The sequence below is a fragment of the Protopterus annectens genome, chromosome 7.part0 (assembly GCF_019279795.1).
Source record: "Protopterus annectens isolate FY-2018-M chromosome 7.part0, PAN1.0, whole genome shotgun sequence".
In the NCBI taxonomy this organism is placed as follows: Eukaryota; Metazoa; Chordata; order Ceratodontiformes; family Protopteridae; genus Protopterus; species Protopterus annectens.
In genome coordinates this window covers 118,090,295-118,103,306 of record NC_056739.1, presented here as the reverse complement: position 1 = coordinate 118,103,306, position 13,012 = coordinate 118,090,295, and positions in this window count along the sequence as shown.

Genomic DNA, 13,012 nt, shown 5'->3' with positions numbered 1-13,012 from the left:
GTGTGCCTTGTGTAATTGACATGCCAAATGGCTGTGATGTCATATGCAAATGATGCATGAGTTCATAGGTTCATAGGCTGGTCCTAGGCTATCAGCCCAAAGGCCTATACAAGCCTAGCCATAAAAATTCCCTGGCTATTTCTTCCCACAATATGTATTTCCTTGGACCGCTGTCTAGCAGGGTGACTGACGTGATCCCCGGGGTGAATTTCCTATCTCCCATCCAATCATCAAGATTCCTTTTGAAGATGGCCAAAGAGGCACTCTGCTTGACATCTATGGGCAGTCTATTCCAGAGTCTGGGGATTCTCTGGGTCAGGAACCTATCCCTCCAGCATGTTTTGTTCATTGTGATGACAAGGTTTCGATCCCTGGAGCGTGTGGCTCTGAGGAATTGGGATTTCTTTAAGTGTAGCATGTCCAACGGCTCTGGGTTTGACACGGCCTTGTATGTTAAGCAGAGATCACCTCTGAGCAGATGATATCCAACAGAGTATAGCTGGAGTTTTTTTAGATGGTCAGCAAAGGGCATCTGCTTTAGGCCTGTGATTCTTTTAGTGAGGTATTTCTGCGGCCTTTCCAGTTGTTGCAGATGTTTAGAGAGGTACATACCAAACGGGGCATTGTATTCTATAATGGGTCTAATGAGGGATGAGTACAGTGGGACAATTACCTCCTTTGTTCTGGATAAAAAGCCCTTAGTGATGAGGTGTGCCACATAGAAGGATTTCCTGACTGTTGTGGCGATGTGGTTATCGAAGGTTTACATGTTTTTTCCCAAAGGGGATAACTATACATTTCTTGGCATTGAGCTTGAGCCTATGGCTCTGGCACAAAGCATCTGTTTCTGTAAGGCCCTTTTGTAGAATAACCACATTATCTGGGGATTCAATAATGGCTCCCTGTTTGCAGTCATCTGCGAACATTGTTAGCCAGAGTCCCTTAGTGTTGGCCTTTACTTCAGAGAAGTAGATGCCAAACAAGAGGGGTCCCAGGACTGAACCCTGAGGTTCTCCACTTGTCATTTGTCTGGAGCTGGATTCGGAGTTCGCTACTTTTACAGTATGGGTTCTGTCAGTAAGCTAGTTGGCAACCCATCGAGTGATGTAGGGATTAATGCCCAGCTTAGTAAGTTTATCTATGATTCCAGAGTGGGGGATGGTGTCGAAGACCTTGGCAAGGTCCAGATAGGCTGTGTGGACTGCCTTACCCTTGTCCACAGCTCTGGAGACTGATTCGAAGAAGTCAATCAGGTTCAGGAGACAAGATCGGTCCATCACAAACCCATACTGGGTGGGGTCCTGTGTTTGACAGTTGCCAATGTCTTTGTTTATAAGTTCCATGATAATACATTACATGGTCTTGCAGATCAGGCTCATCATACTGATGGGGCGGTAGTTCCCAGGATCCAAGGTGGATCCCCCGTTGCGAAGTGTGATAACTGTAGCTGTGCGCCACTCAGTGGGCACAAAGCCTGAGGTGAGGCTATGATTAAACATGACACTTAGGTGAGGTGCCAGTTCATTTTGTAGTTCATGTAGTACACAGCCTGGGATGTCATCTGATCCCATGGATGCGGTATTCTTAGCTTTGGAGAGTGAATTTTACCTGTGCGGCTGTTATTACCAGACTTTGGCAATCTTTTGGTACTGAGATAGGCCCTTTATGGGGTAAGAGGGGGGGTGTGAAGTTGGCACTGAATTGATCTGCCAGGATATTGGCAATATCCTTGGGGTCAGTATATTTAATGCCATTCTGTTGTAGCTCAGAGCAGATCTGAGCATTGCCATTTAGATTCTTGGCATAGCTATAGAATGCCTTGTGGTTGTCTTTGGAATCTTTGGCAATTTTATTTTCGTAACTAGCTTTGGAGGATTTTATGAGGGATCTCAGCTTCTTACTGAGGCTGGTAAGGGAGTTTTTTGCATCCCGGGATTTTCCTCTTTTCTGCAACAGTTTCTTCCTTTTGTTGTATAGTTTGTTTATGGCAGGGAACCACCAGATTGGCTTCCTTTTTTTGGAGGAGAGCGTCTTGGTTCTATTTGGGATGGCATGATTCATGCTTGAGTGGATGTGCTCGTACAGTGCCTTAGTGTAGGATTCAACAGTCGAACGTTCAGTTCCCGTCTGCATGGGTGTCATGAAGTTTGTCAGTCCTGACTTGAGTAGCATAAAGTTGGCTTTGGAAAAGTTTTTTACGGAGGTTTCCTTACTGGGGGGTGGGGGAGGGATGTGGATGTCAAGGGTGATTAGCTTTGGTCAGACCTGACCAACGAGGGGGTGACCATAGGTGTGGAGCCTCGATTTCCCATGTTGGTAATGACCAGGTCTAGGATATTGGAGCCCCTGATGGGACTATGGATTACTTGATCCAGGGCATTGGAATTTATGAATTCCAAGAACCGTTGGGCAAAGGTGTTGGTATTTGAGTAGTTTTTCCATTTAATGGCAGGGTAGTTGAAATCACCCAGTATTAGGGTGTTTGGTTGTATCTTAATATTTTCCAGTATGTCTAGAAAGGTGTAGTGAGAATCTTGGGACATGGTGGGGGATCTGTAGCAAGCTACAATTTGGATTGCAGTCTTACCTAGTGTTAGTTGCACAAATGAAGAAAAATGAAGCAAAGTTGGACACTGCTGACAGCTTAAAAAATCTTCTTTATTCTTAAAATCACAAGATAAGCGCTTTCAGGATGACCCTTCTTCAGATAAATAAAATGAATGAGATGGCTCACTTATATACATATAAAAGCCAATCACATTCAAAAATAGCAAGCACATTCAGTGAAAGACACACCTATTTTTCAAAATAGGCTTAATTGGTATGTACTCATTTAAACCTGGCTTCCTGTTTGCCATTAAGCTAGCAATCCATTTTGTTTCTACAGTTTCTGTTTGAAGCACAATATCACCCCCCCTAGTGCTGGGTTTAACATTTACAATGACCCTAAATTTAAATGTATGTGTAGGATACAAAATCACATGTCTACATAACGCATTTCTTTCATCTTTATTCCTAATACTGGAAAGATGCTGAAGAATCCTTACTTTAAACATGCTATTCGTCTTACCCACATAAAAACCTTGGCATTGACAGCATTCTGCTAAATATACTATGTTGGTTGTGCGGCAGGTTGCTCTTCCTTTAAAGTGAAACACTTTTTGGGTAGTAGGATGTATAAAAACAGTATCTTTATTTATGTAGGGACAAGCTTTACATAATCCACAATTACTCGTTCCTATTGAGTATGGTAAAGCATAGGACACATTTGGCACGGAAGGTTCCTTGCATAGTAGATCCTTTAAGTTTTTATTCCTTCTATACCTAAAGGTGGGCTGAGGTCCCACTATGCCCCCCAGTGTACTATCACTGGTCAAGATGTTCCAGTTCTTCCTCACTATATTGCAGATATCACTAGTATTACTGCTATAATTTAACATGACCTGCGGGTCTTTGCATAAAGCTTCATTACTCTTTTGACCTCATCCCTTTCAAAAGCTCTTAAAATCCAGGGCTTATAATCCGTGAATCGCTTGGATCTACCTCTTTCCACAGTTTCATTTACCAAATTCTGCTTATAGCCCCTGTCATTAAAGTTCTCCTTAAGTCTAGTCGTCTCCTCTTCAAAATCTGATTCTAGAAGACATAACCTAGAGACCCTGCTCACCTGCCCCTGTACTATGTTGCGATATGTATATCTAGGGTGCATGCTGTCAAATGCCAAGAGTGAATTCTTCCAGCAATCTTTCTTATGTAGCTTGGATCTAAAGCCTTTTGTATCCTGTTGTATACATACATCTAAGAAATCTATGGAACTGCGTGACATGTTGATAGAAAACCTAAAAAACTTCGTAGTGGAGTGTAAGTGGTTAATAAACTCATCTAGTTCTTCCTCTGTCCCATCCCACAAAAGAAAAATGTCATCTACAAAACGTAGATATAACTGTAGTTGACGTCTCCATTCCTCATTGTTGATGACATGTGTTCTTTCCCATTGAGAGAGAACCAGATTAGCATATGTATTTGCGCAGGGGGTCCCCATGGCGACCCCCTGCGCTTGTCTATATATGCCATTACCTCCCAGAAAAACATTATTCTCCAAAACAATGCTTAATAGTGATGTAATGAGTGATAACTTATCATCACTAACTCCTAGGTCACCCAGGAGCAGTTGTACACTATCAATACCAAATTTGTTGTCAATCACAGTGAATAGACTTTGAATATCCATAGTGACCATCAGTAAATTCTTACTATAGGATTTATTCAATTGACCTAGTAGCCTTAAAAAATGTGCTGTGTCTTTCAACACATTATCCATTTGATCTAGATAGGGTTTTAAAGTGTGTTCCACCCATATCGACACATTCTCCGTAACCCATCCCCTCCCAGATACTATCGGTCTAAGGGGTGGGTTTTGGATAGATTTATGTATCTTCGGTAGTGCTTTAAAGATCGGAATAACTGGTTTCTCTATTTTGAGAAACTGATAAGTTTCCTCAGATATTTTCATTTCAAACAATAGAGCATTTAATTGAATATTCACCCTGTCTACAATACTTTTTACAGTTGGGGGGATTTATGAGTAGATATGTGTTACTATCTTGTAATAGCTCATTCAATTTGTTGTTATACCATGTGGTGTCCATAAGGACAATGGCACCCCCCTTATCCGCATTTTTTATCACAATGTCCTTATTGGCAATGAGACTATTCAGTGCTATCCTTTGTTTAGCAGATAAGTTGTGATATTTCTTAAAATCTGCTTCCTTATAGTAATCTATCATATCTTTCTCACATGCACTAACGAACAAATTCAAACTTGATGTTAATTGCGGGACAAAACCACTTGGTTTTCTAAGGGAATAATCCTTCTCATTACTGTTGCCATACATTAACTTCAGTGACACATTCCTGCAGTATAACATAATATCTATCAACATTTCATCATAACAACCATTTTTGCTCGGAATAAAGGTTAATCCCTTATTCAACACCTCTAATTCTCTAGAGTTTAAAACATAAGATGATAAATTAGTAACAATACCCATATCATTATCAGCAGTCAGTCCCAAATTTTTCTTCTCTTTTCGGTCCCCCTGTCCTCGCTCACTGACCGCTTCCAGGGACCTTTCTTTTTGACCGGTGCTGGTAACAGTCCCAAAAAATTACTATTGTGGCTCGCTCCTTGTATCTTGGGGCGTGCCCCCAAGGAATTGCCATCTGAATTAGAGTTCACTACGACAATTTGTTGTGAAGGGCAGGTACCTACATCATAATTTGAACTGGTACCTAAGTTTGTCACATCAATCGTGACACTGGCAGGACCCTCCTGCACTCGAGTAGATTCCGTGTCCGTTTGTTCATCAGCCAAATCAGCCGTTGGTTCTTCCTCCCTTGATTCATGTGTTGTTATATTAGCTGTCACAAAACGCGTTCCGATACCACTCTCCTTCTCCTTCTGAAACGGCGTGGGAAACGTGTTACATTCAGACGCTATGTTCGTCATCGTCGTCATCGCATCACTCCTCCCTCCCCTCCTGGTTGAATCTGCCAATCGCCTAGCAATATTCACCATCGATCTATTTTCATTGGCCCTAGGCCATACGAAGATGTTCCCATTAGTGAAGTCCAGGAAATCTCTTTGTAATTTACCCGTTTTCTGTTTTTTCAATTTATCGTCATTCTCAGTAAAGGTAACATATAGTGCTTCCATGCGTTCACTATATGGCCCATCGCTAAACTCAGCTTCAAGCTTATGTTGCAATTCAGTCACTTCTTTTTTTAAATTATCTAACTCCGGAGAAAAGAACTCATTCAGCAGGGACATATACTTAAAACTAGTCTCAATGTTGATGGTTTGCCATTTGGCCAGAAGTTCCGGGTAGCGGTCACCTTGTGCTGGCATACAAAGTATCCGCATACCCCTCGGAACAATGCCATATTGGATGCAAGCCTCTAAATGATATTCCTGCCATTGAAGTCTCTGCAGTTTGTTCACTTTAAAAGTTAAGTCACGAGTTAGTTCCTCAAAATTCCTATCCACAGCTACTGGTTTGGAACCACTCATGCCTATTTTACATGTAGAAAAGCCCAAATTAAGTAATGGATTTCCACAGTTCAGGGCTTTCTTAGGATGCCATAAAACATTCTTATTGGCTTGGTTTTGATGTCCATTCACAGAAGTAGTTTCTAGCATAGCAGGTTCCGCTGCCATAGCATGCAAAATACTGGATACACAAATCCAAGGAAAATAGTAGAAAACAAATATCCAGTAAGACGCCAAAGTCCAACTTAAGCAGGTAGCACAAATGAAGAAAAATGAAGCAAAGTTGGACACTGCTGACAGCTTAAAAATATTCTTTATTCTTAAAATCACAAGATAAGCGCTTTCGGGATGACCCTTCTTCAGATAAATAAAATGAATGAGATGGTTCACTTATATACATATAAAAGCCAATCACATTCAAAAATAGCAAGCACATTCAGTGAAAGACACGCCTATTTTTCAAAATAGGCTTAATTGGTATGTACTCATTTAAACCTGGCTTCCTGTTTGCCATTAAGCTAGCAATCCATTTTGTTTCTACAGTTTCTGTTTGAAGCACAATATCACCCCCCCTAGTGCTGGGTTTAACATTTACAATGACCCTAAATTTAAATGTATGTGTAGGATACAAAATCACATGTCTACATAACGCATTTCTTTCATCTTTATTCCTAATACTGGAAAGATGCTGAAGAATCCTTACTTTAAACATGCTATTCGTCTTACCCACATAAAAACCTTGGCATTGACAGCATTCTGCTAAATATACTATGTTGGTTGTGCGGCAGGTTGCTCTTCCTTTAAAGTGAAACACTTTTGGGTAATGGGATGTATAAAAACAGTATCTTTATTTATGTAGGGACAAGCTTTACATAATCCACAATTACTCATTCCTATTGAGTATGGTAAAGCATAGGACACATTTGGCACGGAAGGTTCCTTGCATAGTAGATCCTTTAAGTTTTTATTCCTTCTATACCTAAAGGTGGGCTGAGGTCCCACTATGCCCCCCAGTGTACTATCACTGGTCAAGATGTTCCAGTTCTTCCTCACTATATTGCAGATATCACTAGTATTACTGCTATAATTTAACATGACCTGCGGGTCTTTGCATAAAGCTTCATTACTCTTTTTGACCTCATCCCTTTCAAAAGCTCTTAAAATCCAGGGCTTATAATCCGTGAATCGCTTGGATCTACCTCTTTCCACAGTTTCATTTATCAAATTCTGCTTATAGCCCCTGTCATTAAAGTTCTCCTTAAGTCTAGTCGTCTCCTCTTCAAAATCTGATTCTAGAAGACATAACCTAGAGACCCTGCTCACCTGCCCCTGTACTATGTTGCGATATGTATATCTAGGGTGCATGCTGTCAAATGCCAAGAGTGAATTCTTCCAGCAATCCTTCTTATGTAGCTTGGATCTAAAGCCTTTTGTATCCTGTTGTATACATACATCTAAGAAATCTATGGAACTGCGTGACATGTTGATAGAAAACCTAAAAAACTTCGTAGTGGAGTGTAAGTGGTTAATAAACTCATCTAGTTCTTCCTCTGTCCCATCCCACAAAAGAAAAATGTCATCTACAAAACGTAGATATAACTGTAGTTGACGTCTCCATTCCTCATTGTTGATGACATGTGTTCTTTCCCATTGAGAGAGAACCAAATTAGCATATGTATTTGCGCAGGGGGTCCCCATGGCGACCCCCTGCGCTTGTCTATATATGCCATTACCTCCCAGAAAAACATTCTCCAAAACAATGCTTAATAGTGATGTAATGAGTGATAACTTATCATCACTAACTCCTAGATCACCCAGGAGCAATTGTACACTATCAATACCAAATTTGTTGTCAATCACAGTGAATAGACTTTGAATATCCATAGTGACCATCAGTAAATTCTTACTATAGGATTTATTCAATTGACCTAGTAGCCTTAAAAAATGTGCTGTGTCTTTCAACACATTATCCATTTGATCTAGATAGGGTTTTAAAGTGTGTTCCACCCATATCGACACATTCTCCGTAACCCATCCCCTCCCAGATACTATCGGTCTAAGGGGTGGGTTTTGGATAGATTTATGTATCTTCAGTAGTGCTTTAAAGATCGGAATAACTGGTTTCTCTATTTTGAGAAACTGATAAGTTTCCTCAGATATTTTCATTTCAAACAATAGAGCATTTAATTGAATATTCACCCTGTCTACAATACTTTTTACAGTTAGGGGATTTATGAGTAGATATGTGTTACTATCTTGTAATAGCTCATTCAATTTGTTGTTATACCATGTGGTGTCCATAAGGACAATGGCACCCCCCTTATCCGCATTTTTTATCACAATGTCCTTATTGGCAATGAGACTATTCAGTGCTATCCTTTGTTCAGCAGTTAAGTTGTGATATTTCTTAAAATCTGCTTCCTTATATTAATCTATCATATCTTTCTCACATGCACTAACGAACAAATTCAAACTTGATGTTAATTGCGGGACAAAACCACTTGGTTTTCTAAGGGAATAATCCTTCTCATTACTGTTGCCATACATTAACTTCAGTGACACATTCCTGCAGTATAACATAATATCTATCAACATTTCATCATAACAACCATTTTTGCTCGGAATAAAGGTTAATCCCTTATTCAACACCTCTAATTCTCTAGAGTTTAAAACATAAGATGATAAATTAGTAACAATACCCATATCATTATCAGCAGTCAGTCCCAAATTTTTCTTCTCTTTTCGGTCCCCCTGTCCTCGCTCACTGACCGCTTCCAGGGACCTTTCTTTTTGACCGGTGCTGGTAACAGTCCCAAAAAATTACTATTGTGGCTCGCTCCTTGTATCTTGGGGCGTGCCCCCAAGGAATTGCCATCTGAATTAGAGTTCACTACGACAATTTGTTGTGAAGGGCAGGTACCTACATCATAATTTGAACTGGTACCTAAGTTTGTCACATCAATCGTGACACTGGCAGGACCCTCCTGCACTCGAGTAGATTCCGTGTCCGTTTGTTCATCAGCCAAATCAGCCGTTGGTTCTTCCTCCCTTGATTCATGTGTTGTTATATTAGCTGTCACAAAACGCGTTCCGATACCACTCTCCTTCTCCTTCTGAAACGGCGTGGGAAACGGAACATCTTCGTATGGCCTAGGGCCAATGAAAATAGATCGATGGTGAATACTGCTAGGCGATTGGCAGATTCAACCAGGAGGGGAGGGAGGAGTGATGCTATGACGAACATAGCGTCTGAATGTAACACGTTTCCCACGCCGTTTCAGAAGGAGAAGGAGAGTGGTATCGGAACGCGTTTTGTGACAGCTAATATAACAACACATGAATCAAGGGAGGAAGAACCAACGGCTGATTTGGCTGATGAACAAACGGACACGGAATCTACTCGAGTGCAGGAGGGTCCTGCCAGTGTCACGATTGATGTGACAAACTTAGGTACCAGTTCAAATTATGATGTAGGTACCTGCCCTTCACAACAAATTGTCGTAGTGAACTCTAATTCAGATGGCAATTCCTTGGGGGCACGCCCCAAGATACAAGGAGCGAGCCACAATAGTAATTTTTTGGGACTGTTACCAGCACCGGTCAAAAAGAAAGGTCCCTGGAAGCGGTCAGTGAGCGAGGACAGGGGGACCGAAAAGAGAAGAAAAATTTGGGACTGACTGCTGATAATGATATGGGTATTGTTACTAATTTATCATCTTATGTTTTAAACTCTAGAGAATTAGAGGTGTTGAATAAGGGATTAACCTTTATTCCGAGCAAAAATGGTTGTTATGATGAAATGTTGATAGATATTATGTTATACTGCAGGAATGTGTCACTGAAGTTAATGTATGGCAACAGTAATGAGAAGGATTATTCCCTTAGAAAACCAAGTGGTTTTGTCCCGCAATTAACATCAAGTTTGAATTTGTTCGTTAGTGCATGTGAGAAAGATATGATAGATTACTATAAGGAAGCAGATTTTAAGAAATATCACAACTTATCTGCTGAACAAAGGATAGCACTGAATAGTCTCATTGCCAATAAGGACATTGTGATAAAAAATGCGGATAAGGGGGGTGCCATTGTCCTTATGGACACCACATGGTATAACAACAAATTGAATGAGCTATTACAAGATAGTAACACATATCTACTCATAAATCCCCTAACTGTAAAAAGTATTGTAGACAGGGTGAATATTCAATTAAATGCTCTATTGTTTGAAATGAAAATATCTGAGGAAACTTATCAGTTTCTCAAAATAGAGAAACCAGTTATTCCGATCTTTAAAGCACTACCGAAGATACATAAATCTATCCAAAACCCACCCCTTAGACCGATAGTATCTGGGAGGGGATGGGTTACGGAGAATGTGTCGATATGGGTGGAACACACTTTAAAACCCTATCTAGATCAAATGGATAATGTGTTGAAAGACACAGCACATTTTTTAAGGCTACTAGGTCAATTGAATAAATCCTATAGTAAGAATTTACTGATGGTCACTATGGATATTCAAAGTCTATTCACTGTGATTGACAACAAATTTGGTATTGATAGTGTACAATTGCTCCTGGGTGACCTAGGAGTTAGTGATGATAAGTTATCACTCATTACATCACTATTAAGCATTGTTTTGGAGAATAATGTTTTTCTGGGAGGTAATGGCATATAGATAGCGCGGGGGTCGCCATGGGGACCCCCTCGCAAATACATATGCCAATTTGGTTCTCTCTCAATGGGAAAGAACACATGTCATCAACAATGAGGAATGGAGACGTCAACTACAGTTATATCTACGTTTTGTAGATGACATTTTTCTTTTGTGTGATGGGACAGAGGAAGAACTAGATGAGTTTATTAACCACTTACACTCCACTACGAAGTTTTTTAGGTTTTCTATCAACATGTCACGCAGTTCCATAGATTTCTTAGATGTATGTATACAACGGGATACAAAAGGCTTTAGATCCAAGCTACATAAGAAAGATTGCTGGAAGAATTCACTCTTGGCATTTGACAGCATGCACCCTAGATATACATATCGCAACATAGTACAGGGGCAGGTGAGCAGGGTCTCTAGGTTATGTCTTCTAGAATCAGATTTTGAAGAGGAGACGACTAGACTTAAGGAGAACTTTAATGACAGGGGCTACAAGCAGAATTTGGTAAATGAAACTGTGGAAAGAGGTAGATCCAAGCGATTCACGGATTATAAGCCCTGGATTTTAAGAGCTTTTGAAAGGGATGAGGTCAAAAGAGTAATGAAGCTTTATGCAAAGACCAAGAGGTCATGTTAAATTATAGCAGTAATACTAGTGATATCTGCAATATAGTGAGGAAGAACTGGAACATCTTGACCAGTGATAGTACACTGGGGGGCATAGTGGGACCTCAGCCCACCTTTAGGTATAGAAGGAATAAAAACTTAAAGGATCTACTATGCAAGGAACCTTCCGTACAAATGTGTCCTATGCTTTACCATACTCAATAGGAATGAGTAATTGTGGATTATGTAAAGCTTGTCCCTACATAAATAAAGATACTGTTTTTATACATCCCACTACCCAAAAAGTGTTTCACTTTAAAGGAAGAGCAACCTGCACAACCAACATAGTATATTTAGCAGAATGCTGTCAATGCCAAGGTTTTTATGTGGGTAAGACGAATAGCATGTTTAAAGTAAGGATTCTTCAGCATCTTTCCAGTATTAGGAATAAAGATGAAAGAAATGCGTTATGTAGACATGTGATTTTGTATCCTACACATACATTTAAATTTAGGGTCATTGTAAATGTTAAACCCAGCACTAGGGGGGGTGATATTGTGCTTCAAACAGAAACTGTAGAAACAAAATGGATTGCTAGCTTAATGGCAAACAGGAAGCCAGGTTTAAATGAGTACATACCAATTAAGCCTATTTTGAAAAATAGGCGTGTCTTTCACTGAATGTGCTTGCTATTTTTGAATGTGATTGGCTTTTATATGTATATAAGTGAACCATCTCATTCATTTTATTTATCTGAAGAAGGGTCATCCCGAAAGCGCTTATCTTGTGATTTTAAGAATAAAGAAGATTTTTTAAGCTGTCAGCAGTGTCCAACTTTGCTTCATTTTTCTTCATTTGTGCTACCTGCTTAAGTTGGACTTTGGCGTCTTACTGGATATTTGTTTTCTACTAGTGTTAGTTGCACCTGGAGAATTTCATACGCATTGTGCTGGGCAACTAGCCTGGTGGTGTGACTATCCTTGGTGAATATGGACACTCCTCCACCTTTAGTGTTTCAGTCCTGGCTTGGTGGCCAAAAAGCGTGGTAAGAGTTGTAGCCTGGTATTGCAAGGGTGTTCTCTGGAGCCTTGACCCAGGTCTCAGTTACTGCACAGATATCGATGTTCTCCATTTTTATGAGTGCCTTGAAAGAGTGCATTTTGAGGTTTAGACTTCTGGCATTGAGTAGCATTACCTTCAGATTTTGCATGCTTGTACCTGTTACGGTGGTGGTTTTGTCCTTTGAACTTTGCCTAAAAAAGGCACTATAGGGTGATTGCCATGCAGATCTGACAGTGACATTATGCATACATTGGTTGTTGATTTACATATCTATCGATCACCCACGTAAATTTGTGAGTGTTCAATGAATTAAATGCTGCAGGTGCTCAATATAAGTTGTATGTGATCCCTATCAGATGACTGAAGTATCAAAACTTCGTAATTCTTATGGTCGGGACCATATAATCGAAGTTTTGAAACTTCAAAAGTTTTGAATGGAGATCACAGTATAGTGCAGAATGGGAAATTTACCCTTTTCCTCAATGTAGTGCGATCTCGGAGTTGGTATATTTAATTTGCAGGGGGTGTGGGGGGTGCAGGGGGCTTGCCCCCCCTGCAAAAATGTAAAAAAAAATATTACTTGGAGATATAATGTTGTTTCTCTAGCATTAGGTAACTGCAGTGCCCCC